We start from the raw sequence: 13,343 nt of genomic DNA, 5'->3' as shown, positions 1-13,343 counted from the left end.
CCCCCTCCCATGCCTGGACGGGCCATGTGAGCCCCATGCACTCCCCTGACCGTGCACGGCTGAGCTCCACGCACTCCTCCCCTGCCTGCAGTTGCTGGCTCATGTTCGTGGAGCGGCTCTTGGCCTGTGCCTGAAGGTGCATGCACTCCAGGCCTGGTGGAGAATGTTTTGTCATAAAGCCTTGTATACTGTTCTGGTCACTAAAGTAGTGGTCTTACCTTGTCCTCGAAAATGGGTGTACTGTGCCCCCACCCGAGGTAGCCAGACCTCAGCCTGTGGCAAAGGTAGAGCAATAATGGGGAAGCATCAAGCAGAACTGGCAAAGGTGCTGAAGATGCAATGGGGTTCAGGTAGAGGGGCTAAGGTTATGTAATTAGGGTTGTGAGTCAGACTGAATGCTGATCTAAGAAGAGGAAAACATAAACCTGGTGTTAACCAGCCATTTTCAAGTTATGAAAGTTCCTAGTTCCTTTTGAAGGAAGCACTAGAATTATTGTAAACCTGGGTGTGTGAGGCCCGGAGATCCTCTCAGGAAACCCTTGAAGTGTGGAGGCCAGAATTGCCAGGTAGCGTTGTTAGGCACCCCCTGCAAACCACTGGATTATATGTAATCTGGGACTGCCAAGCCAACTGTCGCAAGTTGCAGACCCCCAAGGCTTGGATTTGCAGGCGAGTGTGGGAGGGACTGTGGAAGACAAAGTGACAACTTCTCTACAAGACCTTCATGTGCATGTTCTCTCCATAGGGGCCAGGTCACGGCTGCGGGAGATGCGATGTCGGTGCCTCGTCTTTGGGGTGCTTCCATGTGCTGTTGCTGGGCTTCCCAGTAAGGGACTATCTTCATGAGCTTCAGGAGCTCACCCGGCCGTTGCACAATGGCTGAAACCACTGTTGAATCTGCAGATCCATAGTTGCCACTTTTTCTTCCCATGCTGCCTGCAGAAGAACGTTGCGGCTTTTCATGAATAAAGGCCTGACCTTAAATATGTAGCTGTCATTGCCTTTGAACATCTAGAATCAAACTCTTTGCTCCAGTTTTCAATGGGTAACATCACATGGAGCTTGCTCTGGACACACGTGTCACTGATAAATGGTGCAGTGAGGAAGTATGTTTGACCTTGCGCTGCATCTTTTTCAGTCGTGAAGTTGTAGCACACCAGCAGACCGGTCACTGACGGGCCTCCTGCCGTATAAGAGAGTAATGCCCAGTGTTGCATGAGTGACCACTGCATCTGTTTGAGTTAAATTCTTATATGAATACAGCACTCAAGTTCTCTCGTGCTTAATTCAACCTGTGGTTTGGTTAGGGTTTCTTGCCCCTTTTATGAAATACAAATAGTTGCTGGTACATTAAGACACAAAGGGGGTGTGTGTGCGCTCTCACAAGCCGGATGAAGACCCCATCACATAAGCATTCAAGTCAACGACCACCCAGTAGATGGATTTTGAGAAAAAGATGGAGAACTGAATTTGCCTATTGGCCCGCATTGGCATAGCGGAGCAAAGTAAGTCTTAGAAGAACGGCAAGGCTAGCTTATAATACTCTGGAGTGTCACCCTCCTAAATAGTGAGGGGGTTAGTAGGGGTGCATCCGTGTGCACTGCTTTTTTTGCACGCTGTAGTCCCTGTGTGTCTGACTGTGTTTGTGCCATTGTGCAGAGTAGTTTCCAGCTGCATTTCTGATCTCCAACCATCTGGACCTTGGCGAGCTTTGCTTTTTCATGGGCTCGCCCTCTTTTGCCTTCCTTTGGTATTGGCGTTTAATGCAGCACCATCTCTGAGACCTACTCAAAGAAACCTTCAAGTAGTCTGAACAGGACCAAGCACCAGCGTTCACTTCTACATCATTAAACTCCGGTTTAAGAAATCCGTGACTGCGATCTGCTATTAAGCTCACATTGAGTACATTATTAAACCTTCCTCCAGCGAAGCCCGAATCCCTTTTTCCTTCCTGTTCCCTCGCGGCAGTTCGCTGCCTCCTCCTATCATTTTCCTTACTAGCTTTCTTGCCCTCGCCCTTTCTGCTCATAATCTTTGAATCATTTTTGATTACTCACTTTACTTATCCCATTTCTCCTCTTGCTCACGTTTGCCGCTCTCAACTCCATGACCTTGTTCAAATCTACCCTTTTCCGATGCTACTGAGACTTTTGTACTATTTTTTTCTGCCTTTTTCTCCTCATGCCCTCGTTATCTGCACTGTTTTCCCGCATTTTTCTCCTCAAACCCTCTTTTCCTGCACAATTTTCCCCGCTTTTTTCTCCACACACCTTTTATTTGCATGTGCTCTTTCTCTTGGTATCGTTCCTCTAGTTTGTGTTTACTCTCCAAATTCTCCTCTTGCTCGCGTTTACTGTTCTCAGCTCTGTGATCTCGTTCAAATATACCCTTTTCTGGATTTTGATGCTACTGAGACTTTTGTACTTCTAATTTTCCCCCCCGCTTTTTTTTTTCCTCCTCCCACCCTCGTTTCCTGCACTTTTGTCCGCCTCATTTTTCTCGCACCTTCATTTCCTTGCATGTGCTCTTTCTAGGTATCTTTCCTCTAGTTTGTGTCTACTCTCCTGGTCGCTTGTCTTAGCGTTTCTTTTTCCCATTATCCAGGAGCTGTGTCCAGTTTTTCGTTCTTGGTCCTCTCTGGCCACCTGCCTCTGGAATGTCGCTGTTCTCGCTTTATATTCTGACCCCCACTCTTGCTTCTTTCTTTGCGCTTAAAAGCTCATCCTCTAGCTGCCACTCGCTGTTAATACTGTCGCACCCTGTTGCTCGCTTTTGATCACTCGGGTCTTATTTGTTGCTTCCCTTTTGTGCAGAGCATAGGCGGAAGCACTGTATAAATTCAAATAAATAAAAACGCTTCTACTAATAATGCGCAAAAATGTAGTGCACATTTGCTCTTTAGCTTAATACATTAGAGTGAATTGATGTATGTAATGTTCACTTTAGTTTTGAAAAGAACATTGGATTTCAAATGTGATCGGACATTTTGGGGTACACCATGGTATTTTGTGTGGCTGCTGGTTAAGCATTCTTCTGCTACTAGGACACCCTAAGTTACACAAGCCTGAGGAACACAGCACGTTTCCTCTGTGAGTTTGTGGTGTGTATGCTTTGTTGTGCAGGCACACGCTACATGACTGCAGCGTTTTGCCACCTGTGCGAACCATTGCCATTTTTCTAGGGTACGGCGGTATTTTTCCCAGCCCAGGACACTGTTTCAAAGCAGCCCCTCGATGCAGAAAGGCTTCCTGGTTTGAGCCGAAGCCTTGCGGCGTTTAGCCCGTTTGACCACAGTGTCATTTCCTTGCACCGCGGGGGTGTTCTGTGCCCTGCACGTTCTACTGCAGTTGTGCTGGTGTGCCCGCCGCAGTCGTTCATGAAACAGCACCCAGTGTGAGGTCTTGTTGCATGGCTTAAAGCTGACCTTTGTCGAAAACTCGCGGGGGTGGATCAGGTCCAACTGCCATACAGGGTATTGATCTTCGAAGCACCTACAGCAGAGACCTCTAAGCGTTCAGTAACAGCTTCTTGCTCATAGGTGGCCGGCATTTTGCGATTTCAGTGGGGGTGGGTCGGGGGTGTGTGTGTGTGTGTGTGTAAAAAAGCGGAGTGCATTCTTCATCCTATAGCACACATACATTAGGTTTTTTCTAGAATAGCACTTGCCATCGCATCTTCATGATTGCCATGGTGTATGTAGTCCGTTATCTGCCTGCACACTCAGTGTGGGGGATTATAGTGTTTAAAGTTACTTAAGTGTGACTGTTTCTTTAGGATTGATTTTTAATTTCTCTCTTTCGAAAACGCTCTTTTTGCATTAAGAATTGGAGATAGCTCAGTGAGTTCAGTGGTTGCCGCGAGTAACCCTTTTTATCCTGCAGCGCCTCAAATGTTTGAATCTGAGCTTTGCTGACACCCCTTTCATTCTTCCAATAATGTGAAATGCATCAGCATTAAGTAGCACAACACTACGATTTATTATTTACACTTCTATTTATTAGCAAACGCTGTATTGAAAACAAGACAAGCAAGCATACTCCACTTCTTTTCAGAAAAACAGCTTTTATCTTTTAGAATACTAATGCAAGCTTTATTAAACACAAAAAACTGGTTCAACTCATGAGAAAACAAGTCGGACATCTTGGCGCCCTGGTGAAAACCTTAGCATGTGCTGCGCTACTTAAACATGAAAACCCTTTCTGGCAGATCCAGTTTTACCTGGCATAAGATGGCATTAATGGATCGCGCGATGGCCGCTGTACCAGGCGTTTCATGACAGCTCTTCGGTTTGTGGGGCTTTGTCCTGCATATGACGAGTGGACCTATAGTATGCGGCTTAGCCAAGCATAAGAGGTCATTACTTGGATAAATGAGGCTGCAACACGCACCTAGGTGCTTTTTGAAGGCGAATGTGCAATTTTCAAATACATGTCCCCATATCGCCTACCATATTATAGCAGTTCCTGGCAAGTTCGCCTTTAACAGGATAAGGTGGTAGTAATAGGAGGCCTTGCAAGGCTGTACTGATGCATGAAAGGCGTGCTCCTGGCCGGTGCCAGTTTTGCTTGGTGTTCTTCCCTTGGCATATCATGATTGCACTCCTCACATATTGAAGTAGCACTTTAGGTAATATGTGGTTGGCACCAACGACGTTTGGCCTGACTTAGTTCTGTACGTTCTAGTATTATTTCACTTAATGTGGTATTTTAGCATATTGGAGGTTAATCCTGTGATCACACAAATGGCGACGTTCATGACATCACTTGGCGTGATACAATTAAGGTAATGTGATACTGCTTCCTGTGATGTAATCCGGTTCTTGGGGTCACTTCCGTTACCACTGGTATTTTGGTGAATTGACATGTTAAGTCTATTTTATCCCAAAGAGACAACATTGCATTAGTTATTCAGTATGGTGCTTTTTCTCTCATTTCTTCCACATGTGTTAATTCTTTCTCAAACTGATGAGTGGTCATGTTTGTAAGTGATGGGGTTGTGCTAAGGAATTTAATTCTCCAGCATTGGATCTATCATAGATTCAAATGCTGTGAATATTCCCAGTCGCCATGCTTGAATCCTCGGTTACCTATTTTCTTTAAACCTTTAAGGAAAACATGAAAACCTTTTGTAGTCCATCCACAGTTATGGGTGCTAATGGTGTCCACCAATGGGACATCGTGTATGTAGCTCCTCCCCCACAGCCTCCCTTCAGATTTCAACTGTCTTGGTTGCTGGATAGGAGTCCTCGAGTTTTTCTCTCAACAGAAAATGTTTTCTGTACAAATTAAGAATACATGGACCAACAGAGGTCAGATTATGGGTACCATGTCCAAAAAGTTGCTGTTTAAAGTCTGTGCCACCTGTGGCCTTAAAAATGTTTTTGAAGGGGACAGACGTGCTGTCTGTATCTACTGTCTGGAGTCTCTAATCACTCAGCAGAGGACAGCGAGACTTGTCAAGGGTTTGGCTCTAAATCCATGAAGGACAGAAAGCAGCGTCTTGGTTTTATGGCTGAATGAGGGAAACTATCCTGCCTCAGAAGCTGGATCCTGCAGAAGTGTGGTGGTGCCCAGGCAAGTGGAGAAAATGCCTTCCTCCCAACAGAGAGCAAGATCAGAAGAAAGGCTGACTAAAAAAACAAAGGCACAAGGACAAACGGACCGACTCCTGACAAAGGCGAGCCTTTACAAATGCCTAAACAGTCAGCGGGTTTTTCAACAGGAGGAGGGTGCATGGACCAACCATCATTGCCGACGCACAAACAGGCGTCTACGTCGCTGACTAGCAAATCACAGGTCATGGGTTAAAAACCACCTACAAACACCCAATCATTGTCAGCGGCTCCGTCTTCAAAAGTCAGACCCATACAAATCACATTCATAGACTACTCCAACCATGCGGCTGTCGACTGAAAACTCATCAACGACACATTCATCCATGCACAAGTCGATAAAACATTTGCCAGCAACAACTCAGACGGCAGAAAACACCACCGGTAAATCAGGGACTTTTTCGTCCACGGAAAAAATGACATCATCCGCAAAGACATCAACTACTTTGCATATGTCCTTCAAAAAAGGACAACCGACAGGCGATCAGTAAATAACACCTCTCAAGGTTCTTGTCCACGAAGGTGCTTCGTGGCTTGTCCATGGATTTGACAATGGGGCCTACAGCTCCCGCAACAGATACAAAAAGCCAAATTGACCCAGCTACAAGGGAAACATCTTCTCCCTCACAGCCAGACGCTGTACCTGGCTTCTCCAGGGAGCGACGAGAGCACCAATCCTATACTCGGATGTCATGCCTGAAGACATCCAAGAGCACGGAATCACTTTGGATTTTGAGGCACAAAGAGCACACTCCCTGTTTTTTTTCGTTTTCTGATAAATCAGTAATTATGCAGGAGCAAAGAACCCCAAGTCGCTCATGGAGCCCACATGTGTCTCCCCAGTTATCAAGCCAAAAGCCATTCCAACCCCCACAACCAACAGCGGGCCCCTCGGGAGCAATCCCAGTCCATGCAGGGCATCTATCCTCACCAGCCTACACACTATTGAATCCTCAGTCACTTATCATTACAAGTTCTCATCTCTACAGAGTCTGCTCGCACAGCTCGTTTCCAGGCACCTTCCGCCGCAGGCAACACAGTGTGTGCCAAAGCTGACAGATCCACATGAGGCACCAGCACAGACAGATCCACATGACTCTTCAGCTAAGCGCAAGAGATCAGCGATGGGTGGAAAATCCATATCACCACGACGCCCAAGGGAGCTATCGCGATCACAGAGACCAGTATCACCAAAATATAGTAGGGAGCACTCCAGATCACGATCGCAACACCTCGGACCGCATAGGTCACTGTCAATTACCGACATCTCCATAGGTGCCGGAGACAAGGGCACGCCTTTACGCCAGGATCAGGAGGAAGGCAAACTCACAGGTACTGCAGGACAGGTTCACCACACAAGGATGATGATTGGGACACTAATGATACTGCTATGGATGAAACACCTAAAATCCCCCTTCAACCATTGCCACCGATGAGATCTGGGCTTTCCACTCCATGATCCCCAACGCATGTCTAGAGTTCGGCTTGACACCCGCGGAAGGAAAGAAATACAGTTTTCTTTTTGGCCACATTGGAAAACATTGCAAAACCACTGTCTCCATCCCTATCCTTGACCACATGTGGGAGGAAGGAATAAGTTCCATGAGGTATCCTTTGATCTAGCCGGCGGTGAAAGGTCGATTGAAGAAGAAATGTAAAGCTCCAGAATCTACACCTAAATGACTCACTGCTCAACCAACGCTGGAGTCCGTGGTATCCGTGGCGGCAATAAGGAAAGTGCATCTCAAAAATGTGTGGTGCCGCCGTAAAATTGATGGGAGAAAGTTGGATGCTTTTGTCAAAAAAGACCTAACAATCGGGGCCACGATGTTGTAGGCTGCCAATTACCTCACCATTACAGCCCCTTATGACGAGATGTGGCATATAACGAACCCCATTCTCGAACATCTGCCTGAGGACCACCGGAAAGAAGCCCTAGCTATCTTAAGAGGGCAAGAAAGCATTGCACCACTGCATTAACATAGCTGTCGACCTTGCAGAAACAGAATTCAAACAAATTGGGAACTGAGTAGTTCTAAGAGGGCAAAGCTGAAGTGCAGCACACAGTGGTGGACATGCCATTTAAAAGAGACAACTTGTTTGGCCCGAAGATGGATGAAGCGTTAAAAGGCCGTGAAGACGGAGTCAGACACTGCGTGGTCGCTTACAACATTGCTGGGGAAGGAAGACTTTTCGTTCCTTTAAGGGAGCATCAGGGCGAACAGGATCATGCTCGGCTAGGCGTGCCAGAGGTTACTCCAGAAGCTTTAATTATTCCCAAGAATTACCAAATTACTAAATGGACAAAATTACCAGTCTTGCCACCAATCCAGAGAATATAGTCAGCCACAGAGACGTTGAGGTGCTTCCACCTCCTAGAGAGGAAGGCAAAGCAAGTCCCAACCAGCAGTACAGGCGCAGTACACCATACATAGGGGATTACGCACATTACACCCACAAGTGGCGTCTAGTGACTGCAAAAAAGTGGGTGCTGGACGTCATGCAGCATGGCCATCTTCTGGAATTTAAGAGACAACCAAAGCAAATTCCTCCCCCCCCCCCACCCCGGGAACGTGCGCAACCGTGCATACAAGTGCTTCGACAAGAGGTACAAAAAATACTTGCAAAAGGAGCCATCCCGAGGGTCCCGATACATCTCGGAGGAAAAGGAGTGTACTCCAGATACTTCGCTGTGAAAAAGCCAGACGGAAAGTGGCACCCCAGACTTGATTTGAGACATCTGAACAAGTTAATCAAAAAGCAAATATTGAAACTGGTCAAGCTGCAGGAAGTAATAAGGACAGTGCTGCCTCAAGAATACCTGGCGTAATTAGATCTGCGAGACGCCTATTTTCACATCCCAATCCACCAGAGTCACAGGAATTACCTAAGATGTCTAATGGGGAACAATGACTATGAATTTCGAGTCCTGCCTTTCAGCCTAAAGTCGGCACATCGGACATCCACCAGATGTCTTGCGCCCATTGCCGCATACCTCCGACAGCACGGTCACCACGTCTACCCGTATTTAGATTATTGGCTTGTTCATTCACCGACCATCAACCGAGCAAATTCCTCTTTTTCCAAGACACACTCCTGCAACGGCTAGGATTTGCCATAAATTGGAAAAAATCTTCTACACAACCCTCCAACTCTAGTCTTTTTGGGAACACAGTTCTTCACAGTGGAAGCGTTGGTGAGGCCATCCACCAACAGAACCCAAGCGCTAAGAGATCTAGTATCAACCTTTCCCCATAGGGTATCTATCCGCAAATGCATGGCACTCCTTGACACCATGTCGTCCTGCATCCCACTTATTTCTCACTGCAGGTTGCACATGAATCTCCTGCAAGAATTTCTCACCACCAGGCGGTCCCAGATCGAGGGCTCATGGGAAGACAAAGTGCACATCACCCCCGCCCTCTCAAGCAAATGCCAGTGGTGATCCAGCAGGCAGCATATAACAGAGGCATGCCTTTTAAAGTGCCAATTTCTCAGGCCACAGTGGTGACAGGTGCGTCACTATCTGGATCGGGGGTGGCGGGTGCACATTGGCCCCTGTCATGTCAAGGGTCTATGAATGCCGGCACCAGTCATGTCAAGGATATATGGACGCCGGAAGGAACATCCCTGCACATAAACATCCTATAGTTGAGAGCGGTCCAGTTTACACTCACATCGTTCCTACGAATAATACGCAACTCCATTGTGAGGGTGCTCACAGACAACAACACCACTGTGTATTACTTGAGCAAGCAGGGCGGAACAAGATCAAAACCCTTATCCCAGGAAGCACAAATGTTTTGGCATTTCTCTCCAGGCATATTACCTACCAGGGATACACTACCAGATAGTGGATAGTCTAAGCAGAGCCAATGTTCAGTGCCATGAGTGGGAATTCCATCACAATCAGGTCCATAAGATTTTCGCTCAATGGTACCAACCATGCACCAATCTATTTTTAACCAGTAGCGACAGAAATTGCTGGCAGTTTGCAAGCAGACGACCACAGCAGGTATCGCTAGGAGATGCGTTCTCTTTTCCGTGGACCAACATCTTTGCCTACACGTTTCCCGCATTTCAATGATCCGCAAGACTAATCTTAGTCTTTTATTTTTAGTTGTGTTACTGATTGTGTAATTTTACCTATTGTTATCTAATGTGAAAGGTTTGTTGTAAACCAAAACACTAGATCAAAAAATAAAAGATAATAATACATATGGGAGCTGAGCCATAAAGACAGTAAAGGAGATTGATATTCTAGATGGAAATGAGGGCCAGCCAAGGCAGGTTAAACAAGCTCTGGCATTGCCAACGGCGTTGACTTGTGTGTAGGCCTGGGAAAGTTATGGGCCCCACTACTCACTATTATTTAATGCTATTCTACACACAAATGATCCCGGATTCATGGGAAAGAGCAGTCATCATCCCCAATTTTCAAACAAGCCTTGGCAATGCCAGCGGTTTGGGTTTTTGTGTAGGCATTGGAAAGGGGCATGCCAGGTACTACCATAGTAGTAACTGTCCATTTATGCTAGCAGATACGAAATGGTGCGAGTGCCTGGGCATCTAAAAGCAGATCCTGGAAAATGCTTATTACTTATACACAAGCCCAACCCGTTGGCTTTGCCAATACTTGTTTTTAACAGGACTTCACTGAAAGACATGCTTAGTGGCTGAAGGCAGACCTGGTTAAGACATGTGTATTGCACCAGTAGCGTGTTTTATAGCTCCAATTAAATAATCAACTCTTGGAGGACTGCTTTGAAAAAACACTGACATGTTTTTTTGAGTGCAATGTTTTATGGATAGGCTTCATTAAAGCAAGCTCAGAGAGTTCACATGAGGTTTTTTGGGTAGGAAGGGGCATAGGGATTAGCATGGGCGGGCAAATAAACATCACCTACAATTATCCATCCTCATATGCCATTGCTCCCTATTTGTACTCTAATGCATTGGTTTCGGCTTATAGTTGAGGCTAAAGCAGCAACTAATGGCCCAAACTACAAAGGAGACTGGAGTTCCCCAGAAGCTTATAGAGCCATTTCCTTGCTTAACACAACCTTTAAAATCTTTAGTAGATGCCTCTTAAATAACTTGGAAATATTGGTTAGTGTTAATGTTCTTTCGACAATCCAGTTAGGATTTCGTCCAACTTTAGAGGCTCTGGAGCAGAGTCTAAACCTATATCTCCTTTATGACCATTCACTATATGTCAAAAGAGAACACATTTACAGCGTTCATGGACCAACCGGAGCTCAGCCTCTGATAAACTAAACCGAGCCAAATGATGGTAAGTGCTCCGGTCCCCAAAATATAGTGGACATTTTAATAGTCCTACATGAGAACAGGGAAGCATGTGTGAGAAGTTGTGGCACAGGACACTGCACCCCATGGTTCCCAATCAAATATGGCGTAAGTCAAGGTTGTGTTCTGGCCCCGTTATTGTTATCTATTTACATGAATGCCTTGAGCGAGGTCCTGCTATAGAGTAATGCAGACGCCCCAAAGATCGGCGATAAATTCATACCTGATCTAGCATATGCGTACCATGCCGCCCTAATTGCGTGAAAGCATACAGCTTTACAATTGCTAATAAATACCTGTAGTATATTCATGAAGGCTCTGGACATGCAAATGCAGCCAAATGGGCAGTATTGGTTCGCTCTAGAGGCAAAAGCAAGAACAGGGGTCCCGCTGGAAATGTCATGTTTTGGATGCTGGAGAATCGACTGAGCTGAAAGTACAGTCCAGCCGAAGACTTATAATCCTTGCTCTCAATAAAATCCAAGATACAGTAGCCCGATCACTAGAGCTCATCTCAGTGCTTGCAGTTGGGAATGTTTTGGCATGCAGATCTGGCAATCTCCACCAACACCCATGCTCACTTAGAAATGCTGATTGAGAAGACGTAGCCCATTTTCGCCTCTTTTGTCCAACTGAGAGCAAGAACTGTATTACCTGTTTGGAGAGGTGTTGCCTTCTCACAACATCGCCGGCATTGTTTTATCTACTCTAGGCCGAAACACTTCTAGAAGCTTAGCCCCTACTGAGTTTCGTGCGTCAAGCTTGGTGGATTCGGACCGTAGCAAACACATTTTAGTAATTTTATGGGGATGAGTCCAACAATATTACTCTTTTATTTTACAAATTCTTGCATAGCATCCATCAATTTATGGTACACCAAGTCGATGGATTTGGGGCTTGGCAAATGTATTTTGGGAACGTGTTAATGAGGTTGAGTCCAAAACTATTATTTTTGTGTCCTATACATTTTTATACATTTTTCAAATGTGTATAATAGTCAAGAATGTATTAACCTTTATGTATGAATAGTTTAAGTTCTGTCGTTGACACTGTCATCCTTTTAAATGATTTATTGTATTTGTGATTATTGTAGTTTTATGTAATCTAGTACTGCGATTAAACTTGATTGATTGAATTGTATATGCTTAAGGGATTGGAAAATGAGTAGCAAAGAAAGTGAAATATTAAACCGAGAAGTGTGGTAGGAAAGCAGAAGAGGATTCTTAGAGGAGAGAGGCATAGAGGGGCAGCCATAGGGTTGGACCTTTGGAGCAAAGGTATAAGCGAAGCGTGAGAATAAGGAGCAAAGCTGGAGAAAGGAGGAGTAGAGGAGGAAAGAACTAGAGAAGAGGAGGGGAAAATAAGGATAAGTAATATATTTTACAGTAAGTAAGAAGGAGAGGATGAAAGTGACACATTCTGACCGATTGCGAAGAGAAAACAGATGTCTCAGGGTGAGGGAAAGAGAAATGGACTGAAACTGTTTAGCCTAGAATGTATCATAGTGATGGGTCGAATGAAGCTGCTGATGAAGAAAACAAAGAAAATGGAGGAGGCGGCCCGGCAACTCCTGCAGGGGCCTCCTCTACACCTTCTCACCTCCTCCTGGGTAAGGGGAGGGTGCGTGAGCGGACCAGCGCCAAAATCATCCAAAAGCCTGCGAAGGGCAAACAATGCAAGGGGGCGGAGTAAGCCCCTTATAACGAGCGGGCGTCCTACAGCAGGGAGCATCCAGCACCTGCAGTGGAATGCCTGCTTCACCGACACAGAGGTGAAGGATTTTGTTTCTTTTCTTTGTTGTTTTGGTAGGACTTCGTTTTTATCAGGACTTTGAGCAATAAGTTCCTAGCTTGAGATGGAAAGCCGGAGGGAGAACTCTGTATGCCTACCGGGCCCTAAGAAGCAGGCAGCGGTTGAGCAGAGCCTGAGAGCAGAACGAAGGAGCCGTGCCGTAGCACACATATCCAGAGCGGACGAGGAGGGGCTGGAGCCCGGGACCACAAATCCACCATGTCGGGTCGGCAATCGTAAAAGCGGGAGCTGAAGAAGTCGGGGCTGGAGCCGAGGAGCAGCGCAAGCGACGGGAAACGCGATTGTCCAGGTTGCTGCAGCAGGAAGAAGAGGCGGCGCGGGTACCCGGAAGCAGCGGAGGACATAAGAGGTGCCTGCCACTAGATAAGGTGCTGCGAGGGGCTGTGAAAGCTGTGGCCCTTATCTAGAAAGCATACCCGGCCCGCTTGAGGGTGAAAGGAGGGGTTGTGAACAGGTCTCTGGAACCGGGCTGCCTGGGTGAAAGAGGTTTTGGACAGCTGTGCAGCATTCGAGCAAGCCCCCAAATTGAAGCGGAGTGCCGCACCGGACCAGCCGGCGGTGAGAGGCACCCCTAGCACATTTGGCGGCTGGGCTGCCTTGTTTAGGGTGCAAT

The 13,343-nt window shown here is 46.4% G+C and overlaps 1 protein-coding gene across 2 annotated transcripts in view; it reads left to right on the top strand.

The window, feature by feature from the left end:
* The window catches only part of PINX1 (PIN2 (TERF1) interacting telomerase inhibitor 1), a 1,062,731-nt gene that overhangs the window by 599,248 nt on the left and 450,140 nt on the right, over positions 1-13,343 (top strand). The window lies entirely within an intron of this gene.

This window comes from Ambystoma mexicanum, chromosome 4p (assembly GCF_040938575.1).
Source record: "Ambystoma mexicanum isolate Mex_15411 chromosome 4p, UKY_AmexF1_1, whole genome shotgun sequence".
NCBI lineage: Eukaryota > Metazoa > Chordata > Amphibia > Caudata > Ambystomatidae > Ambystoma > Ambystoma mexicanum.
The sequence above is the reverse complement of the archived record's forward strand: the minus strand, read 5'-3'. Positions and strand labels throughout refer to the sequence as shown.